General features: G+C 40.1%; 1 protein-coding gene across 1 annotated transcript in view; it reads right to left on the bottom strand.

The window, feature by feature from the left end:
- Positions 1 to 11,752, bottom strand: part of rbfox3a (RNA binding fox-1 homolog 3a) — a 162,927-nt gene extending 151,175 nt beyond the window's left edge. The window contains exon 1 of the mRNA XM_060939027.1: positions 11,682 to 11,752. The gene's annotated coding sequence lies outside the window, so the exon portion shown is untranslated. The remainder of the gene's footprint in view (positions 1 to 11,681) is intronic.
- Between the last annotated feature and the right edge of the window lie 2,003 nt (positions 11,753 to 13,755).

Below are 13,755 nucleotides of genomic sequence, written 5' to 3'. Positions count from 1 at the left end.
AATCCTAAACTATAAATCAGAAATAATAATAATAATAATAATAATAATATAGGCAGCACGGTGGTGTAGTGGTTAGCGCTGTCACCTCACGGCAAGAAGGTCCGGGTTCGAGCCCCGTGGCCGATGAGGGCCTTTCTGTGAGGAGTTTGCATGTTCTCCCCGTGTCCCCGTGGGTTTCCTCTGGGTGCTCCGGTTTCCCCCACAGTCCAAAGACATGCAGGTTAGGCTAACTGGTGACTCTAAGGCCAAGTTTACATTAGACCATATCTGTCTCGTTTTCTTCGTGGATGCACTGTCCGTTTACATTAAAACGCCTGGAAACGCCGGGAAACGGGAATCCGCCAGCGTCCACGTATTCAATCCAGATCGTGTCTGATCCGGTGCTATGTAAACATTGAGAATACGCGGATACGCTGTGCTGAGCTCTAGCTGGCGTCGTCATTGGACAACGTCACTGTGACATCCACCTTCCTGATTCGCTGGCGTTGGTCATGTGACGCGACTGCTGAAAAACGGCGCGGACTTCCGCCTTGTATCACCTTTCATTAAAGAGTATAAAAGTATGAAAATACTGCAAATACTGATGCAAATACTGCCCATTGTGTAGTTATGATTGTCTTTAGGCTTGCCATCCTTCCACTTGCAAGTGGTAAGTGATATGCACTGAGATCACACACACAGCAGCTCAGTCCCAAATCACTGCTCGTACGCTATACTCGCGCGCTCTGTGAGCTGCGCAGGGCCGGAGTGCGCACCCTCCAGAGGGCACTCGCTGTTCAGGGCGGAGTGATTTGGAGCGCAGGATGCCTGCGGAGCCGAGCGTATCCATGTATTGGCGTTGCTGTGTGCAGGCGAATCGTGTATTGGCGTTGCTGTGTGCATGTTAATCATTTTAAAAACGTTAATCTGATGATCTGCTGATACGGTCTAATGTAAACCCCACCTAAATTGACCGTAGGTGTGAATGTGAGTGTGAATGGTTGTCTGTGTCTATGTGTCAGCCCTGTGATGGCCTGGCGACTTGTCCAGGGTGTACCCCGCCTTTCGCCCGTAGTCAGCTGGGATAGGCTCCAGCTTGCCTGCGACCCTGCAGAACAGGATAAAGCGGCTAGAGATAATGAGATGAGAATAATAACATAGAAGGTGATTAAGACTTGGGGTTCATAAGGTCCATTTGGGGTCGTGTGCCTCAAAAGTTTTGGAATGCCTGCTCTATAGCCTACAGAGCCCCGGAAGGGTTATGGTTTAAAAAAATAAAAAAGCGCCATACTTTTATGAGATCCTGCAAAGTTTTTGTGAGATCTTGCAAAAGTTGTTTTTTTTATTATTTTTTTTACCACATCCCTTCTGGGGCTCCATAATATCCATATATGTTTGTACACTGATAAAAATGACATTTTTTCCGAGCTGATGAATGTTTTATTAAAGTTTGCACCAACAAAATTACAGTCTAGATGAGTAAAATGTCTTAATTTAAATAAGCTTATTCTCAGTATGGGTCGAATATCACCTGCTACCTGAACAGCTAATGACAATCTAAAGTGCTGACACTTTAATGGCGCAGAATACAACAGCGCAATAAATAAAAGTCTTTTATATGTTAACTCTCATAATTCAAAAATGTGTTAAATATGACAACTGAGGACTTGAAGGCAGCTCTTGTTCATTTTATGCCTGCTATAATTTCTGCCACCTTCATAAGGCCAGACATAGAGGTCAGTGTCTCTATCCCATGGGGGTGGACTGAGAGGAGACATAAACTACTTCTGGACTGTGCTATAAGATATGGCGCACACACACACACACACACACACACATACAAATGCATTTTGCTTTAAACCCCTTCAAGCATTACAGGGTCTTTGGAGACTCTGAGACTATCCTGAGAATAGTATAGTTCCCTTGCAAAGCCCCAAAGGACATGAGCTCTCCCACAATTCCCACTTTTGGACCCAACTGTGGTGCAAAGCCAGCAGCATTCCAGTATGCACTGCAGCAGAGCATAGAAACAACAAAGCTGGGGCACACACTCAGCAACTAAGCACATGAGTATATCACTCACTTCTTTCTGTATGTAGACTTACAATGTACATGTGCGCGCACACACACACACACACACGCCTTTTACTGCAGTCCATACTACAAACATACCTCTGAAATACATACTGTATGTTCATGCTACTCATAAATCCGGATTTATACCTGTAATTATTAAAGGAGAACTGAAGGCAAGTTTTTTTTTATTATCAAAATTCTATTTATCTCATCTCATTATCTCTAGTCGCTTTATCCTGTTCTACAGGGTCGCAGGCAAGCTGGAGCCTATCCCAGCTGACTACGGGCGAAAGGCGGGGTACACCCTGGACAAGTCGCCAGGTCATCACAGGGCTGACACATAGACACAGACAACCATTCACACTCACATTCACACCTACGGTCAATTTAGAGTCACCAGTTAACCTAACCTGCATGTCTTTGGACTGTGGGGGAAACCGGAGCACCCGGAGGAAACCCACGCGGACACGGGGAGAACATGCAAACTCCGCACAGAAAGGCCCTCGCCGGCCACGGGGCTCGAACCCGGACCTTCTTGCTGTGAGGCGACAGCGCTAACCATTACACCACCGTGCCGCCCCGTGTTTGAAATATGCTATGTAATATATCAGTCGATATGTCAAAGCAATGGCTGTAAATGAGATTCATTGAGACCTGTGCGAGACATCGTAGGATGGAAGTAAAACGTACAGCGGAAATCAAAGTGACCAACATCTGCCAACATTGTCAAAAGACACGCGTGCCCTCCTTCGAACGCTGGCGTAATCAAGCCGGAAATTTTGTTTGTTTTGATAGCAATCAGGAAAGTTTGAAAAAAGTAGGCAGTAATCATCATTTAAACTAATTTTTGTGCAATATTTCGTTTGGAAAACAGTTTTCAAAAATGGCGGCACTGACACCTGGCTGACACTTCACATTTTGAAGTCTCTCACAAGTCTCGTGAAGATCGCACAGATAAGCGATGCCTGCGGTGGACCAAATGAACTAAATTCAACATGGCTAAAAACCGAATAGGCCAATAAGTATAATATTTAATTGCAATTAGTTGCCAATACGAGTCACGATATAAGGCTACTAAAACCGAAAATGTAATTGAATAGCATGTAATTTAAGAAATAAAGCAAGTTTAAAATCTTCTTTAAATAACATTGATAACACTTTCAATGAAGTCCATATATATATATATATATATATATATATATATATATATGGTAACCTATGAATACAATCCTAATATGTTATAATGCATTTATCAGACATCATACACATTGTTAATCATTTATGAAGACATTTACAATTTATAGCAATGTTTATAATGCATTTATACATGAGTAACAATGCATTATAAGCTGTGTTTATAGTCATACAGGGTTTTTCTAGTCCTATGACACACAGGCAAGGTTTTTTTTTTTGATACTGTAATGTTTTGTAGTGTGATTTACCTTAAGTGAGAATAATTTTTAAAGAAAACAAAAATCCAAAAAGGTCTCATGATGCACTAAATAAAGTTTTAGCTCGGTTTATTTGACATTGGTGATATAACATGTTATGCACGTTTATAACATGAATAATAACACATCATTATAACAATTCATAATAACTATAGCTACAGTACAGTGTAATGTGTTTTCATAAACACATACAGTAACAAGGTGCATAAATACCTTATGAATGTGTAATAACATGATATAAATGTGTCTGTAGTTCATTATCATGTTAACCTTCATAGAAAGTGTTACCATGTTTTATAAATTGTTACATGTAATTGTACGGTATAATGTCTAGAAGTTTCATTAGCAGTTAAACTGAGAAAGAAAGAAAGAAAGAAAAAAAACAAGTATTGCAGGAGAAAATATGGTAAGAACATGACCTTTCCTTTTTTTTTTTTACATCAAATGACATGCAGTATGACAACTCTTTTAGATAATTATGAAAAAAAAAACTTCTCTGAGGATGTTTGAAATAAAATGTCTTATATCTGCTAATTATCAAGGATGAAATGCCTCAAAGTAAGGAAACAGATGAGAGGGGGAATTTTCAGCCAGCACAGTTGGTATGACACACTACTGGGGCTGAAAATGTTTTTAGATAATTATAAATCAGGAAATTGTATGTAGATAGTACATAGAAAAAAAAAATCAAGGGTCCAATTAAACAATAACACCTTTGCTTTAAGAGTTTTACAAAAAGTGGTTACAACCATGTGATTAAAAGCTGATTTATTACCTCTTTTTATAGAACTGTTCATTAAAACCAAAATCAGAGTTTAGCAGTAGCTACAGTGAATAAAATAAAGAGTGAAGCAGATTTTCCCGAAACGTACACATACTGTATAAGGGAGAGTGGAGCGACTTGGGACGGGGGAGACTTCGGACAGTTTGTATTCCCATAAATTTATTTCAACCAATCAGGTTTTTGATTACATCAGAAGTTAGATGTTGCCTGTTAGAGTAACCTACTAAGACCCCGTCCACACGTAGCTGAGTATCTGCTAAATCGAAGATATTTTTCTACGTTTTGGCCTGTCATCCACATGAAAACACATCAAAAACGAATATTTAAAAAAACTCCGGGCAAAGTGAAGATTTTTGAAAACTCCGTGTATGCCTTTTCGTGTAGACAGAGATAACCGGAGTTTTGCGTTTTAGAACGTCACAATCTGCGCCAAAAAAATGACAACAAATCTGCCCCGACGTCAAATGTGCGACCTTTGTTTACTGCAGAAGCCAGATTAAGCATGGACAAAGAGTAATGGATCGGAGTAGTGCCTTGAAAGCGTTAATTATTGTGCAGGTGCTATTCTGATGTGATTGGGGGTAGGATTTGGGGAAATAATGCCATCTACAGGTTTGGAATGCTTATGAATGTGATTGAAAATGCAGATGTTCGGTTATGTGTGGAAGGGATTTTTTTCGAAGACGAGGTGGTGTGGATAAAACATTTTTATAAACGGGGGGGGGGGGGGGGGGGGGGGGATGTTCGGTTTTAAAAATACCCGGCTACGTGTGTACATGGCCTGAATTTGGAGCCATGAAGCTGGCCACTGCAGTACGGTTTGTGCAGTTCAATATTTTTGTCAACCAAAACTTGTATTTTCTACTTCACCTCCACCTCCATTCTATGGTGTAATGTACGCTGCCGAATTCAGGATGTGTTAGGAATTAAAGTCTGTAGCCTAGAGTTACCAGATATAGTATTATTTATTAGAATTAAATTCTGGGGATAAAAACATTTAAGGATTTTCTTTTTTCAAAATGGCCAGATGGGAAGAGTTGGGACAGTTCATTGTGTTCCAGGTTTTTTCTTCTGGTTTACAAATATAAAATTGTTTAAAATTGTTGTTAAAAATGCAGCCGTCTACCTGCATGAGGATTAAACTGATTTCATTCCTTCTTGAGAATGAAACTGTTTTGTCGAGTCAGGTTTTGAGTCAACTCATGTTTCTACCAGCACTGTGTGTTTATACAGTTCATATGTTACAAGTTTTGATAATAAATAAAAATTAAACCTAGGTATTTTATTTTTGGTCCATGTCTCCCCACTCTGTCCCAAGTCTCTCAACATAAATGTCCCATGTCTCCCCTCAGTGCCTCATGTCTCCCTGTAAAACAATAATGAGAAAAAAAAAACGTGAAGCCTGAAGGCCAGTACATGTAACAAGCTGAGAAACTAATGTCGTGGTAAGAGGATATAGTAACTCCTCTCTAATGCAATATGAGGGCGGAATGGTGGTGTAGTGGTTAGCACTATTGCCTCACAGTAAGAAGGTTCTGGGTTCAAGCCCAGTGGCCAACAGGGGCCTTTTCTGTGTGGAGTTTGCATATTCTGTCTGTGTGGGTTTCCTCCAGGTGCTCCGGTTTCTTCCCACAGTCCAAAGACATGTGGATTAGGTCGATTGGCTACTCTACACGCCACCAGATGAGGGTTTGAGTCCCTCTGGTGTGCTCTAATCACCCAAGAGAATTCAAGGAAGATAGTTGATAGCTTCCTGGCTCGCTGACCCTCAACTATGAGGATGACAACAGACAGACAGGCAGAATGCAATATGAATGTGACGCCACCTGCAAATAATTTCACGCAATCTACAAAAGCTAAAAACCTGTCCCAAATCTCCCTGCTCTCCCCTAGCTTGTCTTTCATGTCATGACCATGACATATCTAGCATAATTAAAAACCACAAGCTTAGAATCTGTAGCTAAATGCGAGGTATGTGTACCGTATGTGACTCTGTTGTGTTGTGATGAAATGCCTTGTGATTGTGCTGCAAACCAATTTCCCCACAGGGCCGAATAAAGTATCTATATAATTCTAGAATGCCTTTACAGTATGATTATAATACAATACACTGCCTCAAGATTATCTGCATCATTAATCATCATCTGACATATATATATATATATATATATATATATATATATAGAGAGAGAGAGAGAGAGAGAGAGAGAGAGGGTTAGTCAAAATTATATTAACACTTAAATGGTAGAAGCCATTTATTCACAAAACATACATCATATGTGCAAGATGATTTACAGGATGGTCTCAACCTGTTCGCCATCGTATTCAACACACAAAAACCAGCGAGCAACAGTACCATTTAAAGCCCGGGCACACATTTCGCGGGGAACAGATGATACCACAGTCCTTATTCTGTCCTTGAGGTCATTGATATCACAAACTTTCCTGCCATACATGCTCTCCTTCACCATACCCCATCACCAGAAATCACAGGGCGTCAAATCAGGGGAGTGTGGAGGCCACGGCAATGGTCCAACGCGACCTATCCATCGACCTGGAAATGTATGGTCGAGAAAAGCACGAACAATACGGCCAAAATGCGGCGGTGCGCCATCCTGTTGAAAATACGCTGCCAATCGGATCTGTAGTGGAAGTTCATCAATGACGTACTGCTGCACCATCTGTAAGTAGACGTCTGACGTCACTGTTAGGGTGTCAAAAACGTAGGGCCCATTTATGCCAGCAGTGGTCACGGTGCACCACACATTCAGGTGAAAAATAATCCATTAGTGTTAACGTAATTTTGACTAATTATATATATATATATATATATATATATATATATATATATATATATATATATATATATATATATATATATATATGTATGTATGTGTGTATGTGTGTATGGTGTCTAATGAAGCCACAGAGAGCTGAAATCTTCTCTATAGCTTGCATCTGCCCACGACAATAGGAGAGAGCAGACAGAGACAAATGCTGGCACTTTCCTGGTGTTTTAATCAATAATTTAGTGAAGCTGATAGAAGCCATACTTTAATCAGAGCTAGACTACATCACATTACAGAGAGAGAAACCTATAGAGAACACTCTCATTTAGTATTGATATGAAAATGCTCGGTTCACTTTGCATCGGTGAAGTGCAATACTCGCCTAGGGAAAACAGCCGTATAAGTTTGTGTGTGTGTGTGTGTGTGTGTGTGTGTGTGTGTGTGTGTGTGTGTGTGTGTGTGTGTGTGTGTGTGTTCACCTACAGCTCTGCAGTGCTAACAGAGCGCTCTCGCTTCAGTTTCTCTGTCTACTGGAAACAGGTTTTCACTCTGGTGAACTTAAATTCACATAGATGCCCGTCTCGGTGTTTAGTCATTAGTGATTTTAAATTAAAACAACAGCATGATGTTTTGAGAAAATATGCTGCTGAAGTAAATTAAAACCCTACACAAATCTCTCCAGTAATTGGCAGAACCTTGAAATGCAGTTGACATGGCTTTATACAGTTCAGCTATAAATCATCTTCAAATTCGGCTCACTATCCAGTACTTACTTTTGAAAGAAAATTATGACAAAATGTGTGCTGTTCGGTCACTGATACATATTGAATACTTATTCAACACACACAAGCTATTCATATACATATGAACCATTTCTGCTGCTCATGTGCATTAGCGTGATCAGCATCAGCTGAGCTTTAGTCCCTTGACTCACCACTGAAGCATTACGTCATCCATTATTGACAGGCCCATTTCTTAACGATGTAGTGAGCACTCTGTTACAGTCACTCAGTGTGCTAAAGAGAACAAACGAACGAATGAACCCCTGCAGAGTTCAAGAGAGACACACATGCGCATCGATGCATGCATGCGTACGTGGACATGCATAACCAAACACAAAGAGAGAGGTGTTGAAAATATGTGGGGATAATTAGTGGGGGCAGTGTCAAGCGGCAGGCAAACGGGAGTCTCGGGAGGAATCAGCGTACACTTGCTCGCTCGCCTCCAGCAGGGTAAGAGCAGAACAGAATCCTAGGTGCTATTAAGATCTCAGCCCTGCCTCATTCGTCTGCATTTCTTCCCTTCACAGCTTCCCTGAATGCTTTCCAATCTCTCTCACTCACTATTTCTCATTATAAGCCAGATGTCAGCTCTTGGAATCTTTTGCTTACACTTGTTTTCATGAAGCCGTGTATAGTTTTACATTGTACGAGTGGGCTTGAGCCTCCTTGGTCTTTTATTCATTGTTTTTTTTTTTTTTTTACTTGTATGTGTGTGTGTGTGTGTGTGTGTGTGTGTGTGTGTGTGTGTGTGTGAGATTATTCAGCAGGTCTCTGCTACAAGACTTGAGCCAGTGGAAAAAATTCCAATATATTTACAATAGTGGGAATTGTTTCACTATCCTGAGCACATGTAAAGATTTCTGTCCTCCGGGGAATGAGAGATGCTTGCACAAGCAAATTTACTGCTCTGTATTGACTTAAGCTCTGAAAAGCAGCCGCTACTAAAAAATAAATAAATAAATAAATAAATAAATAAAAGTTTGATGGGGGAAAATCCTGTACACTAAATCTCAAGGTAAATACAGATGGGGTGTCAAATAAATAAATAAATAAATAAATAAATAGGAACATACTCATGGAGAAATTAATCCTGGATCACTTCTGGGACGCTATCTGTCAGTCGCTTGCTCATTATTTTTTGAACCACTTGATAAAACCAAAATAATAAAGGGCTCTCTTCAAAACACCACTCCACGTCTTCTTTCAGTCCGTCCTCCTCTCCTCCACCTCGCTCTTTTTTCTGTGATGTTTTAAATTCAAAGAAATGAACAGAAACTCTTCTTCATATCTGCACATTCATGCGTTCATGGATACATACTCACACTAACAAAGAAGGCAGACCAAGAAAGGAAAGCTGTAAATAAAAATGGGCTGCATGCTGGAATGAGCTGAAACTTTTCCCTTTAACTGAAACAAAAGCTCAGTCTGGCACTCCCGATAATCCCTTATCCAGTAAAAGCAAGCAGGAACGCAGCTGCAGACAAGTGAGCAGCAATTACACACACATATGCGCAGATACACACAATATACCAGCACTCTTGCATGGAGCCTGAAGTAAGACACACACACAAAAATTCTCTCATCACAGTGGTGAGAAAACACTACAAAAAACAAACTATATATATATATATATATATATATATATATATATATATATATATATATATATATATATATACACACACACAGAGTTCTTCAGAGGTGCTACATCACAGCGCTCATATAATACAGTCAAGTAAAAAGCCCCAAACGATGACACAAGCCATATTAGTGTTGATAAAAAAAATTCCAAAATGCTTCAAAACCATAAAAACTAAAACTACAATTATTTACCATACTGGACTCATAGGAACGAGTTATCTTTTAGGGCAATATCCACCATGTTAAAAGAAGTGACTCACTAAAAACTAAAAAGTGCCATCTTAACAGCTAAAAGCATCACTGTAAAGGTAAAACTACATGAATTTGTTCGATTTAATAGGTGGATTTTTATCTTTCATTTTATGTATTAAATCTTGTTCACGATAATTTTTTTAAACAAGCAGCATAGCTCTCGGAAATGTGTTTTGAAGAAAGGACTGCAGTTTGTGTCGCTCCATCAAAAGAGGCACATTGAAATAAATGCAGCTGTGACCCACGATCAGTTGAGGAAAATATGAAAAAGGAAGAGAAATGAATGAATGAATGAATGAATGAATGAATGAATGAAAGACAAATGTACAAACAACATGTACTGTATAACCTTCGATAAGTAGATCGAGATGAAATGGCAAGTATTATAGATCAGGATTGAAAAAAAAAATCTGAAGTACTGAAACACTGTCATGGAGAATTTTGCAAGTGTGTGTTATACAAACTGGAAAGAAATGTGAATTTCAGACAGCCACGCTTTTTCCGAAAAGCGTCCCAGGCATTTAGCTCACTGGATCATAATTTGACAAAAAGTGTAAAAATTAATCGAGTACAGCAGGATAAAATAAAATCCGACACATTTCTGTTTCTGCTCTTAGAGTAAAAGGAAAATGTATGAAACTACACACACACACACACACACACACACACACACACACACACACACACACACACACACAAATAGAATAGACATTCTTATTCTTGCCCACATTATATACAGTATGTGTTTCCCAAACCACCAACAATTCATTTGCACAAAGACACAGAAGAAAAGTAAGTAGGACGGCAGAGGCCGGACAGCTGGTTTTGTGTGTGTGTGTGTGTGTGTGTGCATGTGCGCACTGGGACAAGGGGCTGTTAAGGTGATGAGTGTGGGGCGATTTGGAAGCAGAGCGCGGCAGGTTATGTCTCAACAGTCTTATCACTTTTATATCTCTGCAATAACACTGTCGAGAAGAAAGGCACAGGCTGCCATTGCACATGTTGCCTGTAGTAAAACAGACATGCACTCTCTCTCTCACACACACACACACACACACACACACACACACACACACACACACACACACACACACACACACACACGACTGCATGCCAGAATTCACACACAAATTCCAGGCACCTTCAGAAAAGTCAGCCAGCCTTCATTTAGTTGGAGTTTGGCGACTCTCCGTTGTCGAGAAGACAGAGAGTCCTGCCAAGAAGCGCTCTCACAACTTCTGATCAGCGAGCGCTCCGCCGTGCATTCAAATAATCTGCGTGTAAACATGTTTGTGTGCTTCATTCTATCAACCTGAATTATGTCATGCAATTCTGTTAATTTTTCTTTCGCAATCATAAAAAAATACAGTTGGATAAAAGTATTTTCAGATGCATTCTGTAGCAGTGACTGTACACTGCTTCAGAATGTAGAAAGTGTGGAAATGTGTACAAAGATGATGCAGAATGAATAAAGTTTGACTTTCAGAAATAAACCAAATGAACAAAAATATACATTTTTAAATTATATAGTGAGAAGTAGTTTGAAGACTTTACTTTCAATATTTCACTATATACTGTAAACACACACACTATATATATATATATATATATATATATATATATATATATATATATATATATATATATATATATATATATATACACACATTAGTAGTAAAGCAGTAAAACTACTTCTCACTATCTAAAAAAGAAAAGAAACTTTGCACATAATTGATTCCGAAAAAGAGTGCACATTTTCCAAACTCATAGCCCAAAATCAAAGTGGGACAACCCCCACTGAAGGCTCAAGAGGGGGGTGGGAGTGGTGTGGAGGGAGGGGGATTGACACAACGCCAACACGTGCTACCCGTGAGGTGGAAAAGAGAACACGAATGAAAGAGAGAGAGAGAGTGGAGGATTGCCTTACCTCGGTCAGATAGAGGAACGCAGGTGGACACTGGAGCGAGTGAGGTAACAGCCCAGAGCCGGAGAGCAGCACGCAGCCCGTGTTCGCCATGGAGCACAGCATGTGGTAACGGGACGTTTTGCGCATCAAGCTGGGAGATGCTGATCTCTCTCTCTCTTTCTCTCACACACTCTCTTTCCCTCCCTCTCTCTCTCTCTCTCTCCCTCTATCTCTCTCTCACTGTGTCTCTTTCTGAGCTTCCTCTTTCTGACGGGCTTTTCTCTCCTCCTCTTTGCCTTTGCTTTCTCTGTGTTGTTGGTGTCGGACTCAGCTGCTCTGTGTGTGCTGGGGAGGTGTGCTGAGCGTTGGAATGGTCCAGGGCCCTCTGTCATCAAGCCTCTGCCGTGCACTTTCACACACGCGCGCGTATACACACACACACACAAGCCAATGTGAGCCCACAGAGACAGAAAGGGGGAGGTTCTGATGGCAAGAGGAGAAAGGGAGGAGGGAGGAGGAAAGCAGAGAGGAACAGTGAGCAGGAGGGAGCGAGAGAGGGATGGAAGGAAAGAAGGAGGGAGGACGGTCTGGTGGGTATTCAAAGATCAAACGGCCCCACTGTAGAAAATGAAGGGAATGTATAATGACATTAGACCAGCTGATCCCTGCCATTAATTGCGTTCTCTTTCATTGTTTGTGCTGCTGCGTGTCTGCTTTTCTCACACACACACACTTTCTACAGCATCTCTTTCTCTTTCTCTCTCACTCTCTCTCTCTCTCACACACACACACACACACACACACACACACACACACACACACACACACACACTATTTCAAATATGCTGAATATTTAAAAATGGACTTTTACATACATAATTTTCAAACACATCTTGGGAGACTTTCTTTTATGTTTATTGCACAAATCGATGAAATATAGTCATATCTCAAATAATAAAATAAAATCACAAATCAATGCTGACGTATTCCCAGACAATTGTAGTGCAGCATCAGTGCAGTTTCAGTGCGGGATACAAAAAGCTGGAGAAGATATGCGACACCGTGTGCTCTTTTGCACTTTGGCGGGGTTAGAGGTATTTCCCATTGGAATCAGACAGAGCAGCTGTGGCCCAACGTAGAACAACAAACCTCCATTTTAACGTCTGATGCCCAGCCCTTTATGGGACAGACATTCACTGAACACTGCAAGGTGTTAATGTTACAAGGTTCTCTTTGGCATTTTGGGCAAAAATGAGTTCAGCATGCCTTCAGTATTGGTACATATTTAATTCTTATTTGGAGTTTATTTCATTTATCTATTGATTTACGTGTCTCATGCGTAAACAAACATGGGTATTTCACACAACCAATTATAATTCTGGATAAATCAGTGTCGGATTATACTCTGGAGGTCGCATGACGACAGGTTAATACGTATTTTTGGCTCGCAGAAGAAAGTAAAACATTGAAGTGTACCTAATTTTCTACATGAACACTTAGTTTGGTATTTTGATTGTTCACTTTCTGATATAAGTAGGTTAGCTAATATTTCAGTACTTGCGTTGTGTTCTGGAACTAATGATTTAATTAATGGAATAAAATAAACGATGTAATGCCACTAATATTTTACATTTTAGAATATTTTTCATGATGCCAATTAAATATTAAATTACTTAACATATGGTATGTTTCAAAATAGTTTGCATGTACAACAAAAACACCTTAACCCTTTGGTGACTGACCCCTTGAAAATGGTTCCTCCAGGAACGATGACGTTTCAGTTGTCAAGACAACGGAAAAACTAAAATACAAGAGCATTTTGTTTTGTGCACAAGAGCATTGTGACGTATCTTTCTGTTTTTGTATTTTAGTTTTTCCGTTGTCTTGACAACTGAAAAGTCATCGTTCCTGGAGGAACCATTTTCAAGGGGTCAGTCACGAAAGGGTTAAATAAGGTAATATACACTCACTGGCCACTTTATTAGGAACACCCATCCACCTGCTGTCTGTTTTATGCCGTTCTCTAATCAGCCGATCCCTTGACAGCAACAAAATGCATAAAATCATGCAGATACAAATCAAGAGTTTCAGTTAA

Source organism: Neoarius graeffei, chromosome 14 (genome assembly GCF_027579695.1).
Source record: "Neoarius graeffei isolate fNeoGra1 chromosome 14, fNeoGra1.pri, whole genome shotgun sequence".
In the NCBI taxonomy this organism is placed as follows: Eukaryota; Metazoa; Chordata; class Actinopteri; order Siluriformes; family Ariidae; genus Neoarius; species Neoarius graeffei.
This window is presented reverse-complemented; position numbering and strand designations above follow the sequence as displayed.